Source organism: Neofelis nebulosa, chromosome 1 (assembly GCF_028018385.1).
Source record: "Neofelis nebulosa isolate mNeoNeb1 chromosome 1, mNeoNeb1.pri, whole genome shotgun sequence".
Lineage (NCBI taxonomy): Eukaryota > Metazoa > Chordata > Mammalia > Carnivora > Felidae > Neofelis > Neofelis nebulosa.
In genome coordinates this window covers 12,229,966-12,248,295 of record NC_080782.1, presented here as the reverse complement: position 1 = coordinate 12,248,295, position 18,330 = coordinate 12,229,966, and positions in this window count along the sequence as shown.

Genomic DNA, 18,330 nt, shown 5'->3' with positions numbered 1-18,330 from the left:
AATGTTTTAAGGGAACTACAAAAGCCAAGACTCATCTGTTTTTTATCTTCATCCCATCCGACTCTAACAAGGATTTAAAGCCAAACCGCTAACTTACAATAGGATGAATTTTGGTGAAGTATGAAAAAACTTTGGAGGATTATTCATGAATAAAAATCGGACACAGTGAGAAGCCTCAGCTCTGCTAATACACCATGCTTGGTGACACGAACTGAAATCAGATGGCATCATCCTAAGAATGCAGGTTTTTCTGGAAGCCACATTTCAGCTTCACACGATCTCCTCGCAGAAAACTCCCCACCCCCTCACCTCCTGAAGAAGGTCACTTTGGACTGAATGTTTGTGTCCAGCCAAAATTCATACGTTGAAACAATCACCAGTGCAAAGGTACTTGGAGGTAATCATGTCACAAGGACAGAATCATCATGAATGGGATTAGTGTGCTTATAACAAGACATGAGAAAGATGATTTCTTTTCCCACCATGTGAGAACACAGCAAGACAGTGGCCATCTGTAAACCAGAAAGAGAGCCTTCTCAGGCATCAAATTGACTGGCGCCTTGATCTTGGACTTTCTAGCTTCTAAAACTGTGAGAAATAAATGTTAAGCCACTCGGTCTGTGATATTTTGTCTGAAAATACTGAGACAGAAGCTATAGCCAGTATCACTTCAGTGCTGAAAGGAGAGTCCCAGCTCCTCCCTCAAAAGGATGTCGCCTTAGCACAGAAGAAACTGTACCTCTCATCTGGTCTATGTTTACAAACCAGGTTATTGGGGGGGAAAGACAGAGGTATAGCGGACACAAGGTCTAGGCATTCTTTAAAACCTCCTTACTGCCATTTAAGAGCAGAAAAATCCAAACTGAGAAACAAAGTAATAAAGCTTTTACCCAACTGCTTATACTCACTACTCAAATATAAATTCACTTGTTACGCGCTTCCTCTGAGGCTTTTCTCCTCCAATAGCTTGGCCAGATAGAAACGTAATTAATTTCAAAAGACCCAATGAGCCGTGTGATAGAGCAAAGATTACAAGTAATACCAAGATCTTTCCAGCAACTATCTCAAACAGAGGTGGAAAATTATGTTGATTTGGTTGACTTCAATACAAAGACATAAAAGTACAGCTGACCCTTGAACCACAATGGTTTTGAACTGTGTGAGTTCACTAATATGCAGATTATTTTTGATATATACAGTACTATAAATGTCTTTTCTCTTCCTTATGATTTTCTTTTTTTTTTTTTAAGTTTATTTATTTATTTTGAGGAGAGAGAGAGAACTCAGGGGTGGGGCAGAGAGAGAGAGAGGATCCCAAACAGGCTCTGCTCTATCAGTGCAGAGACTGACTCAGGGCTCAAACTCACAAACCGTGAGGTCCTGACCTGAGTCGAAATCGAGAGTTAGACGCTGAATCACTCAGTTAAGCTTAACCAGTCGCCCCTTCCTTATGACTTTCTTATAACATTTTCTTTTCCCTAGCTCTGTTTTATTGTAAGAATGCGGTATGTAACACGTGACACACAAAATATGTGTTAATCAACTATTTATATCATCAGTAGGCTATTAGCAGTTTAAATCGGGGGGGACGTCAAAAATTACACACAGATTTTCGACTGGCAAGGGAATTGGTATCCTTAACCTCTGTGCTGCTCAAGGGTCGATTGTAATCCCAGTTCTACTCTTCTCTTGTTATTTATTTACGTGGAAGCAACTGAAATATTCAGCAGTAAAAATAATAGTAAAAATAATAGTAAAATAGTAAAAATAGTAAAATAGTAAAAATAATTATCATAGTAACTAACAACTTTTGAGAGCTTATTTTGTGCGAGGCACTGTGCTGTGCAGTTTAGATGTATTATCTTGGTTGATCTTCATAGTAATCCCTATTTCACATATGATAAATTTTCATATGTATATAGGCAACCTCTTAACAAAGAGGTAAAGTAACTTACTTGAGACCACAGAGAAGTCTGGATTTAAACTCAGGACTCAGCACCCTTGTTTTCAAGTGCTGCAGCATGCTGCCCAAGGGTCAGTTAAGATCCCTTCTCAAAAGGGTATTTATAGTTTCTAGGAGAGGCAGATGCGCAAACCAAAATAACTACAGCACCTTGTACTAAATACAGTTATAGGATTACAGTATCTAGAAAAACTTCGCAAAGTGATTCCTGCACCAAATCTGAAGGATCGCATTATCGACCAGAAAGAGTCAATGGAAACCTACCCAAGAGAGAAAAAGTGTGTGCAAGAAAGGGTTGGAGGCAGGAGACAACTTAGCAGGTATGAGAAGTGACAAGCGGCACTCACCAGAACATTCCACAGGGGCATGACTCGGGGTAAGGTTGAAGACTGAGCCCTAATGACAGGAGCCCTGCCCGCTGGCCAACAGGCTTGGGTAATCCACAGCTAGACCTGAAAGAAACGTCCATTTTAGAAAGAAGCGTTTCAGAGTGTTGGTAGAATGGCTCAGAAGGAGAAAAGTAGAGACGCAGAGTCACGGAGGAAGTTGTGGCATAGCCCAGGCAAGAGGTGACGAAGTCTCAAAAAAAGACAAGGGAATTAACAGGAGATGTTAAGGTCAGAGGGCATTTAGGAAGTAGAATCAGTCAGACATGATGAATGATGATGTGTATGAGGAAGTGTCTTAACCGACTTCCAAATGTTGGCCTCAGGTGACTAAGTAGTATATCACCTGGCTCAAGAGTGAAAACTCAAGAATGAATCTGAAGGCAAGTTGTTGAGTTTCAATTCAGGTAGAACACTCAGGAATAGATGCTAAGGAGGACCATTAGTACGCTTTTGGGGAACATAGCCAAGAGTGTACAAACACATCTTGCCTGAGGAAATGAAGTTGAAGTACAGCTAAAAACCCTAAACATTACATCTAAAACAAATATAAGAAGATTCTGAAATGTGGGGTGCCTGGATGGTTTAGTCGGTGAAGCATCAGACTCTTGATTTTGGCTTGAGTCATGATATCACAGTTCATGAGTTCAAACCCCACTTCAGACACTGTGCTGACAGCTCAGAGCCTGCTTCGTATTCTGTCTCTCCCTCTCCCTCTCCCTCTCCCTCTCTCTCAAAAATAAACATTATTGGGGCGCCTGGGTGGCGCAGTCGGTTAAGCGTCCGACTTCAGCCAGGTCACGATCTCGCGGTCCGTGAGTTCGAGCCCCGCGTCAGGCTCTGGGCTGATGGCTCAGAGCCTGGAGCCTGTTTCCGATTCTGTGTCTCCCTCTCTCTCTGCCCCTCCCCCGTTCATGCTCTGTCTCTCTCTGTCCCAAAAATAAATAAAAAACGTTGAAAAAAAATTTTTTTTTTAAAAATAATAAACATTATTTAAAAAAAAAAGAAAGAAAGAAAAAGAAGACTCTAAAAGGTGGAGAGAAAGGCAAACTGACCAGGGTCCTTGGGACTTGAGGACAACACTTCATTGAGTCCCTTGGGTTTTCTTTTTGCCTCACATATCCCAGAGAGGGTATCAGAGAGACCAACTCAAAAACCACAACAGGTACAGACCACAAAACCCCCCCGAAAAGTTTACTTCCTCTACTTGAAGGACTGGGACAGAGACAACCTAGAAAGATAGAAAAAGTTTAGACAGGAGCCACTCTACACCAGACAAACGCCACAGAAAAAATATGGCCCTTGCTCCCTTCCATCGGCAAAGGCCGAGTGAGAGCCCAGACTTCCACTGTCGCCCATTCCCAAGACGTCAAACGTATAAAGATGAGGAACAGATTAGTGGTCACCAGGGGTGGTTACAAATGGTGTGGGAGAGAGAGGTGATTACAAAAGGGTAGCCTGAAAGCCACTTTTGGGGTGATGCAATCGTTCTGTATCTTTATTGCAGTGGTGGTTATACGAATCAATACAGGTGATAAAATGGCAAAGAACTATACACACATATTGTACCAGTGTCAATTTGCTGGCTTTGATATTGCCCTGTAGTTATGTAAGAAGTAACCATTGGGACATACTGGATGGAGGGTACCCAGAATCTCTGTGCTACCTTTCCAAGTTCCTGAGAATCTACAATTATTTCTCAATAAGAAGTTTTAAGTTTTTAGAGAAACACACACAGAGAACAAAAGTGTACCTAGGAGAGGGTCATCAGCTTATATTTGAGATTAGTACTTCTTTCCTTTGTGATTTATTATACGGATGTCTAAGCTCATTAAAATTTATAGCACTTCAACAAACCAATAAACCACATTCTGCAGATTCTATCCAGAAGGATCCAGACAGTTCTCATTTTCCACAATGTGCTTGGTTGCACACCCAGTTTGCATGCCTAGCCCCCCTGTTTTCGAATTCCATTACCTTCCCAAGACCCCCAGTCTCATCTGTGAAATGGGGCTAAGGATACATGGAACCTGCGTGGTCGTATTTAAAGTCCTTTCTTAACACTGAATCCCAAATGGGGGGTGGTTCCTTTAGCCTCTTTCCTCTCAGCGGTGGTACTTTGTGGGGAAAAAAGATACAGGATATCAATGACCAATGTTTGCATACACTGTGCTAAAGAAAAATTATAGATTCGTCACAAATGAACAGCGATGCCTATATACTCTCCAGACGTGTGATGCTTGTTGTATAAAATGATGGATATCACATGGCAGGAGCCTAACTTATGCTATAGCAAAATGTCACATCGTTTGAGTGAATCGTATATTCCTGGTATATAAAAGTTCCCAGAGGCACCAGACAGCTACTCTCCATGCCTTTGCTTCTTTGATTCCCTGAGCCACCCCACACCCAGCCTGGAAGGAGAGTCGACAGCTAGGAAGCTGTTTCGGTAGCATTGGCAAACAGTAGTGAACTAAAACATTAGCAACGAAAGACGACGGGGGGAAACAAGAGATACGTTGGCGAGGAATTAAACATCAAGATTAATGATGAGAGCGAAAGAAGTAAGAGTGAAACAGAGTTCTGGCCTGGGAGAAATGGGTGTCATTCGAGGATATAAGAGAAACAGGTGGGAGAGTCAGGAGTGACTATGCTAAGTCCATCCGGGGACATATTTAACTTCAAGGGGTGGTGGATATACCGATGTGGAGCTAGACGAGAGGCCTGTGGGGGAGGAGTCATTTTGGGGTTGGCGGCATGCGAGTCATTGCTGTAAACATGGGTGTGGCCTCCCAGGAAGGATACAAAGAGAGAAGAGATGAAGGTAAAGACAGTGCCCTGAGAAAGGCTGGAACACATGGCGAGCGGGAGAGGTTGCTGGAAAGCCAACTCCAGAAGAGCAAGCAGAGAGGAAGGGAAGAGTGGGGAGAGAGTGGAAGCCAGTTGGGGAAAGAGAGGCACACGGTTGGGTTGACCCATGGACGGGACACATGGATGTCAGTGGTCGTGGTGGGGTCGGGGGATGCAGCAGTCAGGTTGCAGTGGGCTTGTTAGCAGGATCAGTGGGTCCCAGACTGGGTCCCCAGCCATCAGTGTCACCCTGATGACAGAAACGCACATTCTCAGACCTTACCCCAAACCTACTGAATCAGAAGCTCTGGGGAGGAAGCCCAGGAATTCATGCATCGGCAAACCCTCTCGACGATCCTGGTGCCACCAAAGTTTGAGATGCACCGATCCGGAGGAGGAGAAGGAATTGTCAGTGAGAGGAAGAAGGGGACGGTCAAGGGAGGATTTTTTTTTGTTTTTCAGAATGGGAGATTTTAGGGATGCCTTGGTGAATCAGTCAGTTAAGCATCCGACTTCGGCTTAGGTCATGATCTCACAGCTCATGAGTTTGAGCCCCGCGTCGGGCTCTGTGCTGACAGCTCAGAGCCCGGCGCCTGCTTCGGATTCTGTGTGTCTGTCTCTGTCTGTCCCTCCCCCACTCGTTCTCTCTCTCTCTCTCTCTCTCTCTCTCTCTCTCACAAAAATAAATAAACATTAAAAAACAATTTTTTAGTATGGGAGATTTTAAACATGCTTCTATGCTATGAGGAAAAGAAGATTTTAAAAAAGAAGAGACTGGCTGTATAGGAAAAGAGAAGTATGGAAGCCAAGTCTTAGAAGCACCAGCAAGTAGAAGCTGACTATCTTGAGATATAAAGACAGAGAAGACACCTAAGCATTCTCTCCCAGTGCTGGAACCCACTGTCCAGTAGGCAAAGCAATAATGACAAGATACTTCTGTTATGACAGGTCTGCTTCCAATCCTTCAACCATTGCCTCCTCTAAGAATCTCTCTCATTTGCCATGTGACTAATATCTTCAGGATTTAGAGTATTTCAACGTGTGAACTTTAAAGCTAAGGGAGGCCCCGTGCAGGTCAACAGGCCACCTAGACCAGGTCTCACGGTTGTAACATGCAACCTCACCCACCACGCTTAGGTATCCCGGATAAGGTATTTGCTCCCACACTGGACTTCTCCATGTCTGGGGCCGCGTGAGCTACTGGGCCTGCGGTCATGACCCAAAGGGGTAAGGAGGAGCAGGATGTTCCTAGGCCACAGGCAAACGAGAAGGAGATGTCTGGGGAGTTTTCCAGACAAAGTGAGCAGAGGATAGTCACCCAGTGGCTTCAACAAACACAATATTCCACCTTCTGGGGTGATTCAAAATGTCAAATACAGACAAAATTTAAAGGGGGAAAAAAAGAGGTTTGTCTGGTAGGAAAAAAAGGTGGGGGAGGCCGCTGGTTATGACAGCCACCACTGGCAATGTTTACTTTGTCTTGCCTCTGGTCGAGCTGGTCTGCAAAGACCTGGCTCACTCAGGCCAGAGACAGCGGCCAGACAAGCGTCTGTGCAGGAGACCTACAGGGAGATTCAAAGATTTTTCACTTTCGTTCACCTCAATTTTTACTTTCTTTTTAAAAAAAAAACATGGTGCTAAATCTCTGTAGTTATAACCCTAGGCTGACGGCCTTTCATAAGGAAGGCCAGACGCTGGAAAACCAAAAATAAATAGGACCGTGGACCAAATCACATGCTCCTTTGAAAGTTGCTTTTGAAGGCCCAAGGGAACACCATTAACATCACAGGAAAAGTGGGCAATTAATTTCCTTTCTGGGGGCTTTTAGAAGGTCCACCCGAATTGACCGTGGGGAGTAACCTAATGCCACGTCAAGACATTAATCCGGATCACCAATCAGTCTACTCAAAGTCCCGTCTGGTAGGAACGTCTGTTTGCGAGCAGCGTGGAGGAGGTACGAGAGGTGAAAAGAGTCCCACCGATCCACACTGTGGCCCCTTCGGGCGGACACTGGCTTTCGTCTTTCCCATCCCACTTCAGGGAAGGGAAAGTCACCTTGGGAACTGCAAGGTAAAGAAACGAAGAAACGTGGCCACGAAGCAACAAAGAGGTACGAAAATGAACCTGGGAGCTAAGCCCTGAAACCAGCCAATGCAATCACGCTGCCAGAAACAGCCTCTAGGGTGAGCACCAAGGCGATGGAGAAAAGAAGATTCCCTCTTATCGGCCTCTGTTTCTCGAAGGATGTGGAAATGCACTGAGAGGCCAGTAAATGTGTCCATAAGCTAGAGAATAAGCAGAGCCAGAAACCAAGGCGCTGGGTCTTATCTGTGAAGCAGAAGCAATTTTAGGCAGCTGCTATTGTTCCTGCCATACACTTGTGGGTGGTGGAGAGGGGTTAGCATTTCAAATGCGGACAAAGGCAGGAAAATTGAGAACGCGGCAGAGTGACTTCGCACATGTTAGTTACTTTCTGGGAGACAGTAGCTCAGGATAGAAGGGAAGCAGGTAACACTCGCGCTCTGTACAAAAAGATACAATCCAGGGACAGGAACCTTCATAATGAGAATCCAGCAGAAGTGACAGGCGCTCCTCTTACAAAAATGGGATATTTGGGGCCAAAGTGAAACAGGCTAATCGCTGGGCTACATGGTCTCTGGGCACCCGGGCTGAAATGGCATCCCTCACATCTGGGGGGGGGGGGTGGGGAGACAAGGACTCCCTGGAAGGGTGCCAGAAATGTAGCGGAAAGTGTTCAGGTCTCTCCCTTGGAGCACGCTCTGCCCATGCGATGCTATGACTGCAGCACAGGTTGAAGAACATGGGGTCGTCTGTCCAAGCCGCTAGTTCTTGTCCCTTTTTGCTCTGAAATCATTCTGAATTAGAGCTTCTCTGACTTCAGTGCCATCACCACAGAGGAGAAAGCTTTTTTTTTTTTTTTAATGTTTATTTATTTTTCAGAGAGAGAGAGAGAGAGAGGAGCAGAGAGAGAGAGAAAGAGAATCCTAAGCAGGCTCCACACAGTAAGCACAGAGCCCAAAACGGGGCTTGAACTCGCAAACCACCAGATCATGACTTGAGCCAAAATTGAGTTGGGTGCTTAACTGACTGAGCCACGCAGGCACCCCCAAATGAGGATGTTTTGATTGTCAATTACACTAGAGGCAGAAAAGAGTCACCCCCTTCAGACTCAGGACCAAATAGAGAAAACCAGATTCACTCCACCTACACTTGAATAGACCAAAAGAGTCTTCAGGAATGAATTTTAGGGGCACCTGGGTGGCTCAGTCAGTTGAGCATCTGACTCTCAGTATCGGTCTCATAATCTCATAGTCTCGTAGGTTTGAGTCCCTCATCGGCTGGCACTGTGCAGCCTGCTTGGGATTCTCTCTCCTCTCTCTGCCCCTTCCCCACTTGCACTCTCTCTCTCTTAAATAGATAAGTAAATAAATAAAATAAAATAATGAATTTTAAAGTGCCAAAAGATAAATATGCATGTTTCAAGGTGCTCAAGACACAAATGATGTCCCAGAAAATTAATATCTTTTTTTTTTTAATTTTTTTTTTCAACTTTTTTTTTTTTTTTATTTATTTCTGGGACAGAGAGAGACAGAGCATGAATGGGGGAGGGGCAGAGAGAGAGGGAGACACAGAATCGGAAACAGGCTCCAGGCTCCGAGCCATCAGCCCAGAGCCTGACGCGGGGCTCGAACTCATGGACCGCGAGATCGTGACCTGGCTGAAGTCGGACGCTCAACCGACTGCGCCACCCAGGCACCCCCCAGAAAATTAATATCTTACCAGAGGTGGACAAGTATGACCCCTGGTAATGGACAAGATGTACTTTATGTGTAAGTCAAGAATTTCTTTTCAAGTCAACGCCAATTAATTTCATCTACAAAGGCGACTTTGGTGTGGTAGAAAGTATAGGATGCCTGTAGCTCTACATCATCTGTTTCCATCTTCTTGGGTCAGTCGGCTCCCTGCTGGCAATTCCTGCATTGGCCAGGTGCCTATTTTCTGCTTTCCCGAGTCCTTCACAGCTGCTTCTTATCACTCTGCTCTGAGCTGGGTGACACCTCTCCTCCCTTCTCCTCTTTGCCCGGGAGCAGCATCCCTCAGTTAGTTACATGCATATTTGCACCAAAATAGTGAGGCCCCTGAATGGAATTCTAATCACATGCACCCTTAATAAGCCAACTAAGACCTTCTAAAATGGTGGTCACGAAAGTCAGTAATCCAGTAAAAAGGGGAAGAGCAAAGGAGGGAAGAATGCACAATGGGGAAAGGACAGCCTCTTCAATAAATCGTGTTGGGATCATGGGACAGTCACATGCAAAAGAAAGAACCTGGACCGTTATCTTAGCCATGCCCAAAAACGGACTCAAAATAGATGAAAGATTTGAACGTGAAACCTGAAAGCACAAAGCTCCTAGAAGACCATAGGCAGTAGATCCCGGACGTAAGTCTCAGTGAATCATGTTTTGGACCTGACACCACCAGCCAAAGCAACAAAAGCAAAACTCAGCAAATGTGATTACTTCAAACTAAAAAGCTTCTACACAGCAAAAGAAACCATCAAAAAGGAAAAAGCAATCGTCCGAATTGGAGAAAGTATTTGCAATTCATGTAACTGATATGGAGCTAATGTTCAAAATATATTAAACACTCACATAACTCAATAGCTATATATATAGGCACACGCACATGCATACATACCGGATACATATATATATATGTACATAGAGAGAGAGAGAGAGAGAGAGAGAGAGAGAGAGAATATATATATCTCCAACTAAAAAAATCAGCAGAAGATCTGAATAGACATTTTTCCAGAGAAGAATGCAGATGGCCAACAGGTACAAGAAAAGATGTTCAACATCATTAGTCATTAGGGAAATGCAAATCAAAACCACAGTGAGAGAGCACCTCATACCTGTTAGAGTGGATACTATCAAAAAGAAAAGAAATAATGAGTGTCGGTGAGGATGTGGAAAAACGGGAACACTTGAGTGCCGCTGGTATACTATACATGGATACAGCCACTATGGAAAAAAATGTATGGAGACTCCTCAAAAAAATCAAAAATCGAACTACCATACGATCCAGCTGTCCCACTTCTGGGTACTTATCCAAAGGAAACAAAAACACTCGCCGGAAAAGATATACGAACCCCATGTCCGTTGCAGCATTATTGACAATTAGCCAAGATATGGGATGAACCTAAGCTCCCATCAGTGGATGAATGGATAGAAAAAATTGTGGCATATATATACAAAGGAATATTACTCAGACACACAAGAAAAGAATGAAATCTTGCCATTTGTGACACCCACAGGGACCTCAAAGACATTGCATAAGTGACATAAGTCTCTCAACAATAAACATTAAAATTTTTTTTTTAATTTAAAATATAAGAGATTGAATGTACAGACCACCAATAGCCAGGCCACATACAAAGCTAGAACTCAGCCTCACAAGCTGCAGCAATCTGTCCACGAAACCTACCCCCTTACCTGCCATCACCAGCCTAGGAAGCCAGGCGGGAGGTCGAAGCGGAAAACGGACTGGGCTTATTTTCAAAGCTTCTCAGAAACGATGTGCCCAGGCCTACCCACATCCCACTCGCCCCACAGAGGCCAACACCCAAACACCCAGCCTCGTTCCAGCCTCGACAGGCCACCCATGGACAAACGAACCCAGCCTCACAGTTTATATTTTCAATTTCAAACGATGTTTTAAGAAAACACTTAAGTATCACTTTCCAAGAAAATGGTTGCAGGGGCTCAAACACTGTCATTTATATTTCATCAATCAAGATGAAAAGGGCTTAGGTAAAAATTTTCCTTTCCATGCAGCAGGTTCCAAACCCTGGACTTCACCACCCCAAGTTCAAAGGATCTACCCACCCTGGTCTACCCACACGACTGCCCTTGAACCCCCAGATGGCTCTCCCAGCAGGGCTTGGTCTTGTCCACTCGCTGAATATGTCCTGGGGACACCTGGCCCCTTCCCATGTACACAAAATGTGGACAACACTACATTTTATCCAGGCAATAAATAATGTTGCAAAGTTGCCTGTTTTTTTTTTTCCTTAAAATTCTCTCAAGATAAGTTTATTGTGAACATAAAAATCAAAATATTAAAACTTTTCCTTCACCTCTTCATGCACTCTAATAGAATTTGGAGGTCTTGCGGGGAGGGGAGCCAATGTTTTTCCAGGGAATATCACAGCATCTTAGCGTGTGTTTTGTAAGTTCGTGTCAACAGAACTTGGATTTTAAAGTTACATTTGGTGGCATGCAGGCTATTCAAGAGATGAGAGAATCAAAAAGCTTTGAGTGGAAGAAGGAGAACTTCTATAATCTCATTTGACAAACTACACTTAACAAATAAATTGGATCATTATTCCCCTTTATGTTTCACTTTTGTTGGGTTAAACAGAGTCCAGACCTAACTTCCAACTAATTTTCTTTCTTCTAGTAGGCATGTTACATTTATTCTTGCGGCATTCATTTCATACATTCTAGCATAATATATACTTAAAAGTATAAAATCACTGAACAAACTAAAGAAGCTATATGCCACAACGCTACTCCAGCTTTAACAAATTTGAAGCAACAATGCAAATTTCTTTTTTTTTTTTAATGTTTATTTATTTATTTTGAGAGACAGCGAGTGAGAGCACGAGCCGGAGAAGGGCAGAGAGAGGGGGAAAGAGAGAATCCTAAACAGACTCCTCGCTATCAGCACAGAGCCCGACCCTGGGGCTTGATCTCCCAAACCACGAGATCATGACCTGAGCTTAAATCAAGAGTCAGACACTTAACCAACTGAGCCATTCAGACACCCCAACAGTGAAAATTTCTATGGAATAAATATTGATTGTCCAAGGGCATGTTTTACTTTCTTTGTTCTAAAAGGAAACATTACCTCTAAGTAAAGAATCCATACCTGCAGAAACTGAATCACTTTGGTATCTTTTGAATTAAACATCCTTCAGAACTAAACACAGTTTACAAATTCTCAAAGGCCTTTCCCTCCACTCCATTCTCCAGAAGAAAAGGCAAAGAGGCAAGGAGATAGATTCTCATTTTGTGTAGCTTTCACGAAAAATGAAAAAGGTCTATTTTAAAGTCTGGTGGCCTGAGCACTTCTCCCTTTCAAAGCATTAGGAATCGTGAGAACAGAATAGCATTGTCTAGGCTTTCTCTCTCACACCCCAGGAAGGCCTCCATTTAGGGGTTGGAGAGCAGACCATGAAGGCCAGTTCTCTCGGGGCTGATGATCCTTACATTGGATACGCTGAAAGGCACTTGCAGATAATTTCTTTCAAACCAGAGGAAAGTTTTGCATGACCAAGGGGGATGGTTAATCTTATGTGTCAATCTGCCAAGGCTAGAGTACTCAGTTTTTCGATCAAACGCTAGTCTAGGTGAAAGTATTTTGGAGATGTGTCTAACACCCACAGTCAGTTAACTTTAAAGAAAGCCGATTACCCTTGATAATGGTCGTGGCCCTCATCCAATCAACTGAAGGCCTGAAGCGCAAAACTGAGTTTTCTTGGTCGAGGAAGAAATTTCACCTGTAGATTGCAGTGCCAGCTCCTGACCAAGCATTTCAGGACAGTGCTCCCTGGTGGCCTGTCCCAGGGATGTCAGACTCGGCAGCCCCCACAATCAGTGGTTTCGTTTCTCTGGTAGAATCCTGACTGGTAGACCAGTTGACTGGTCTAAGATGGCGTCAATCTAAGTTCCTTTAGAAATGAAGGAGCTCTGGGGCGCCTGGGTGGCTCGGTCGGTTAAGCGTCCGACTTCGGCTCAGGTCATGATCTCGTGGTCTGTGAGTTCGAGCCCCGCGTTGGGCTCTGTGCTGACAGCTCAGAGCCTGGAGCCTGTTTCAGATTCTGTGTCTCCCTGTCTCTCTGACCCTCCCCCGTTCATGCTCTGTCTCTCTCTGTCTCAAAAATAAATAAACGTTAAAAAAAATTAAAAAAAAAAAAAAAAAAGAAATGAAGGAGCTCATTGTGTCCTAAATGTTAGTCAGTTGCTAAATCCCACAACATTGGTTTTATAAACTTTAGAGCCAAGAATAGCAGTACTATTTTTCTCTGCTATGTCCTCAAATATCACACAGATGGGGGTTAGTAAGAATATTCTCTATTGTACAACTAATGAATCCCAATTTCTATAAAGTTGAAAAGATACCTGAAATGGGCAATTACACCAGTTGGGTTTCCATTGTTGTTAAATGGCTGCGGCCTTTCAGGCAGAAAGGAGCACACGTGGAAGATGCTCTCTGGAATGCTACACAACGAAAGTCTTCTAAAATGAGAACGACGTGACGAACGCTAAAACAAAGCTGGAATTGGCATCAGCACATGGCCCAGGTTGCAGCTGTTCTAATAATGCCCCCTTACCTGTCTTATTTCTGTAGTTTTCTGGAAGATTTGTTTTCATCCACATCTAAGAAAGTATCTGTGTTCCAAATTTTTCACACAAACTGTCACTGATGAGTCCTACCAGTCCTTTCCCCATCACAAGACTACGAATTTTCTTCTTGTTACATTCCTCTTTTGCCAAAATAGCCCCCTATGGCTGGGTGGTTTTATTTCATCCCATCATAAGAGGGTTTAATATAAGCTTGTCCAAAAAAGAGACAGCAGTGACAGTTAAATTAGAATTGGCTCCAATTAATGTATTTAAGGAACATCATATGCAAACAGACAACAGATGAGGAGAGAGGCTTTATGCATGAAAAGCACACCAAGCTGCAGCAATAATCATTTTTTTTTTCAGAAGGGCTGTGCCCCCAGCACATTATTTGTGAGGGGAAAATCACAACGATCAAAGGAGCATAAGGTGGGGTCATTTTTCCTGCCACCCGACATCCCCCTGGCTGCAACTGCAGCCTGGGAAACAGTGGCACGGGGGTAAAATAATCAGAAGATGAATTGGGTAACACCCTCTCAGTTACCCATCTACCGTAGGACTCTGGGTCCATGTAGGAGATGCAGACTGTCAAGATACCAGGTCCCTCTGGTTACTGTAGCCATGGAAGGATCACTTGCTTCCACCTCCTAGACTCTGCCAGAGACATGATCAAAATGTCGGCAGACTGTTTCCTGTTTTCCCCCTCTTTCTCTCTGTCATACCACGCCCTTCCTGTACCCCAATCCTTTTCTTAAGGAAGAATCTGACATCTGTCATCTCCTGGAGTTAGGGTGTTACCCTGGGCTTTCTGAGTTTTGAGAAGTGTATACTAGCTTTAGCCATGGAACCTGTTCCTTATTGAAGGGATTTCTGGGATCACTGGCAGGCTGGGGGAGGGAGGGGGGGGTAGCAGAGGAGCCATCAGAGCTTTAAGCAATATTATGAAGCTAGGAAAACAACATGGGATTTTAGGCTCTGAAAGTGGCCTTAAGAGGCCAAGATACCAAAAAGAAACATTCCTAATATAGAGTGTCTATGAAAACTATACAGCAACCACCATACAAAAGAGAAATCCCAAGATGGAGAATAAACTAATATGTCACTATGATCACTTCTGTTGAAACTACTGGAGGTTTTAGCCAGCATAATAAAGCAAAACAAACAAACAAAAATAAAAATAAAAACAAAAACAAAACAAACAAAAACAAAAGCCAAAAAGCCAGGAGTGAATCTGACAAAGATTTATAAGATATCTACACTGTAAAATACAAATATTGAGAGAAATCTTTAGAACGATGCCATGTTCATGGATCGAAAGACTCAATAGTTTAAAGGTGTCGACTATTCCCAAATAAATCTACATCCCAGCAGAGATGTTGTGAAAATTAAAATATGATTTAAAATTCATGTGGAAATGCAAAGGTCCAAGAATAGCCAAAACAAGCTAGAAGAACAAACTTGATATCTTACATGAGTAGATATCAACATACATCCTAAAGCTACAACAATTAAGAAGAGTGAAGAAGCCGTCACTTGACTTTTTTTTTTTTTTTTTTAAATTTTTTTATTTATTTTTGGGACAGAGAGAGACAGAGCATGAACGGGGGAGGGGCAGAGAGAGAGGGAGACACAGAATCGGAAACAGGCTCCAGGCTCCGAGCCATCAGCCCAGAGCCTGACGCGGGGCTCGAACTCACGGACCGCGAGATCGTGACCTGGCTGAAGTCGGACGCCCAACCGACTGCGCCACCCAGGCGCCCCCGTCACTTGACTTTTACAAAGGTGACGTTTCAGTCTGGTGAGGAAAGAATGGACTTGCTACTAAATTGCCCTGGAGCAACTGGAAATCTGCATGTAAAGAAAAACAAACCTTAAATCCCGATCTCACATCATATAGAACAATTAACTCCAGGTGAATTGTGGCTGCAAGAGTAGGTAGTAGAGAATAAAATAAAGATTCAGGGGGCAGGGGTGGAGAGAGAGTATCTTCATGATCTTGGGGTAGGCAAAAAAAAAAAAAAATTTAAGAAGACACAGCAATAAGCAAAAGTAAAATGATGGGTAAATTTGACCACATTTAAAAGAATTCTAGTTCATCAAAAGACACCAGTAAGAAAGTGAAAAGACAAGCAACAGCCTGGGATTTGCAATGCAAATACGCAATGAAAGACTCATATCCAAAACATATAAAAACTCTTACAAGTCAATGAAAAAAAAAAGACCATCCGATAGAAAAATAGGCAATAGGCTTGAACAAGCAGGTACTCTGCAAAAAGAACATCCACATAACCATGAAATATATGAAAAGGTGCTCATCATTAATAATCAGGAAAACAAAAATTAAAACCACAATGAAACATCATTATATACTCACTGGAACACCAACTGATGAGAATATTAAGCAATTGGATTTTCTATAGACTTCTGTTAGTAACATAGATTAGTACAATCAGTTGAAAATAGTTTGGCCATATCCACTAAAGCTGAATATATGTTTCCCCTATGACCACCCATTCTATTGGGTATATTGCCAAAACAAAGTGAGTACATATGTGTACCAAAATACACATACAAGGATACTCACAGAAGCACTCTGCATCGTCACCAGAAACTGGAAACAACTCTGAAGTCCATCAACAGAAAATGGATAGTGGTGTGTTCCTATGATGGAATGCTTTGAGGCAATGAACATGAACACTTGCTACATATAATAACATAAATGAATCTCACAGACAATTGTTGAATGAAAGAAACCAGACGCTGAAGAGTACCTACTTATTATTTCATTTATATAAAGTTCAAAAACTTGCAAAACCAACAATCCATGATTGAAGTCAGGATATTGGCTACTTTGTGTGGGGAGGAAGGAATTTACTGGAAAGGGCCCTGAAGAGGGCTTCTGAGTTTCCAGTAATGTTCCCTATCTTGGCCTGGATGGCATTTATAATTTCTGTTCATCTTGCAGAAACAAACACATACCTTTCTCTATTTTTGTTATGCTTTAATAAAAAGTTTATTGTTTAATGTGCCGAAAATGTACATTTACCATTGTAGAAGAGCAACAGTAAATGGGGGGTGGCGGAGCGACAATTATTTCTTCAAAAATATAGAAGTGTAGGCCTCTGGGAGGGGTTGAACTTGCCTAAGATTTAATTTGGGAGCCCTAGAAGACCAGAGGATGATAGAGAAGCTCAAACGACTTCCAAAAACATTATACAATTTCTTTGCACATTGCAAATGGCCTTTTGTTTCTTTATGTCCCATTCCATTCTTTCCACTCCGTTCTCCAAATGCCCTAAAGAAATCTACATAGTACAATAAACAAATTGTGCTGTTTGTTCCTGGCCCGTTGACATCACATCAAGCCTTGAGCAAAAAAGAGTTAAACCCTTAAGCCCCAATCCCCTTCTCACTATATCAGTGCCACCCGAAGCACCACAATAGCCCAGAAATGGAAACAAGCATCTTGACCATCCTCTGAGGAACCCCACAAAGGCTCATTGTGGTATTACAAAGGGCAAGGCTTCGAGGGCAAAATCCCTCAACAGGAAGGATTTTTGCCTCGCCCTGGCTGTTCCAACATAGCTCATGTAGACTGCCCTGCAGAAATGAGTTCTTCCTCTGGATAAATAATGTTCAGAGGAGCAAGTAAAAAAGGAAGTAGGTAATAATATAGTGGAGAAAATGCCACTGAATTTAAATTCTGGTTCTGTTTCTAACCAGTTATTTCATTTAGTGCTGGCCAGAGCACAGAACCTATCAGCACATAATGTCTTTGCAAAATAAATACATGACGGCATGGCCATTAATCCCCTTCCCAGTGAGAACGTTCTTTGATACTCTGACAAATCCTTTAAAGTAATTAAAGGGGGCAGGGAAGACCCTATATATACCACGGGCACTAAAGAAGAACTATGTCCTGGTGCCCTCCGGTGGACGGTGTGTGCCAAAGCTCTGTTACACATACTGGACTATTAACTGGACATGTTGTACAGGAGCCATTCTTCATACATTCGCCTCCAGGGAACTTGTATTTTGAGAACCTAAGACTGTATTCCCTCTGCTAGAGCCCCAACCAGGTGACTGTGCTGTTTAAGCCCATAGCTCTTGGTTCTTCCCCCCCGCCCCGCCACATATCAGTGAATATAATAATGCACAGTAGCAAACAGAATTCTTAAATGAAGCCAAAAGCCAGCAAGATTCCTTTAATTCAACTGGTCAGGTGGTCATTAACAAGAAGGAAATGTTTACTTCTATTTTCCTAAGTGTTCGGCCAGGATGTGATTTCTAATCAGCGTCAGTAAAAATTGTTCTGGGCATAATTTAAAACCTGCACCTAATTAACATGTTCTAGAAACTGAAATCTCCCCATTTACTTCTCACTGTACAGACGCATTAGGTAACTTCCAACCTTAATTGTTCTGAGCATGGTGGGACCAACATGGTCGTAAGTTCCCGGGTACTCAGGACCGGATGTGGAATGCCTGCTCTCCCCCATGCTCAGGTTCATAAACCAGCACTATCAACATCTTTGAACTTCTCGAAATAGCCAAAGGGCACACTGCCTAGTTATTGAGAACTTCCTCTGTGCCAAACACTGTGTTAAGCACAGGAAATAAATGATGACCCAAAAGAGACACGACTGTTATGGAAATAACACTCTAGGACAGTCTTAAAAAGTATCATATAATCAAAAGTG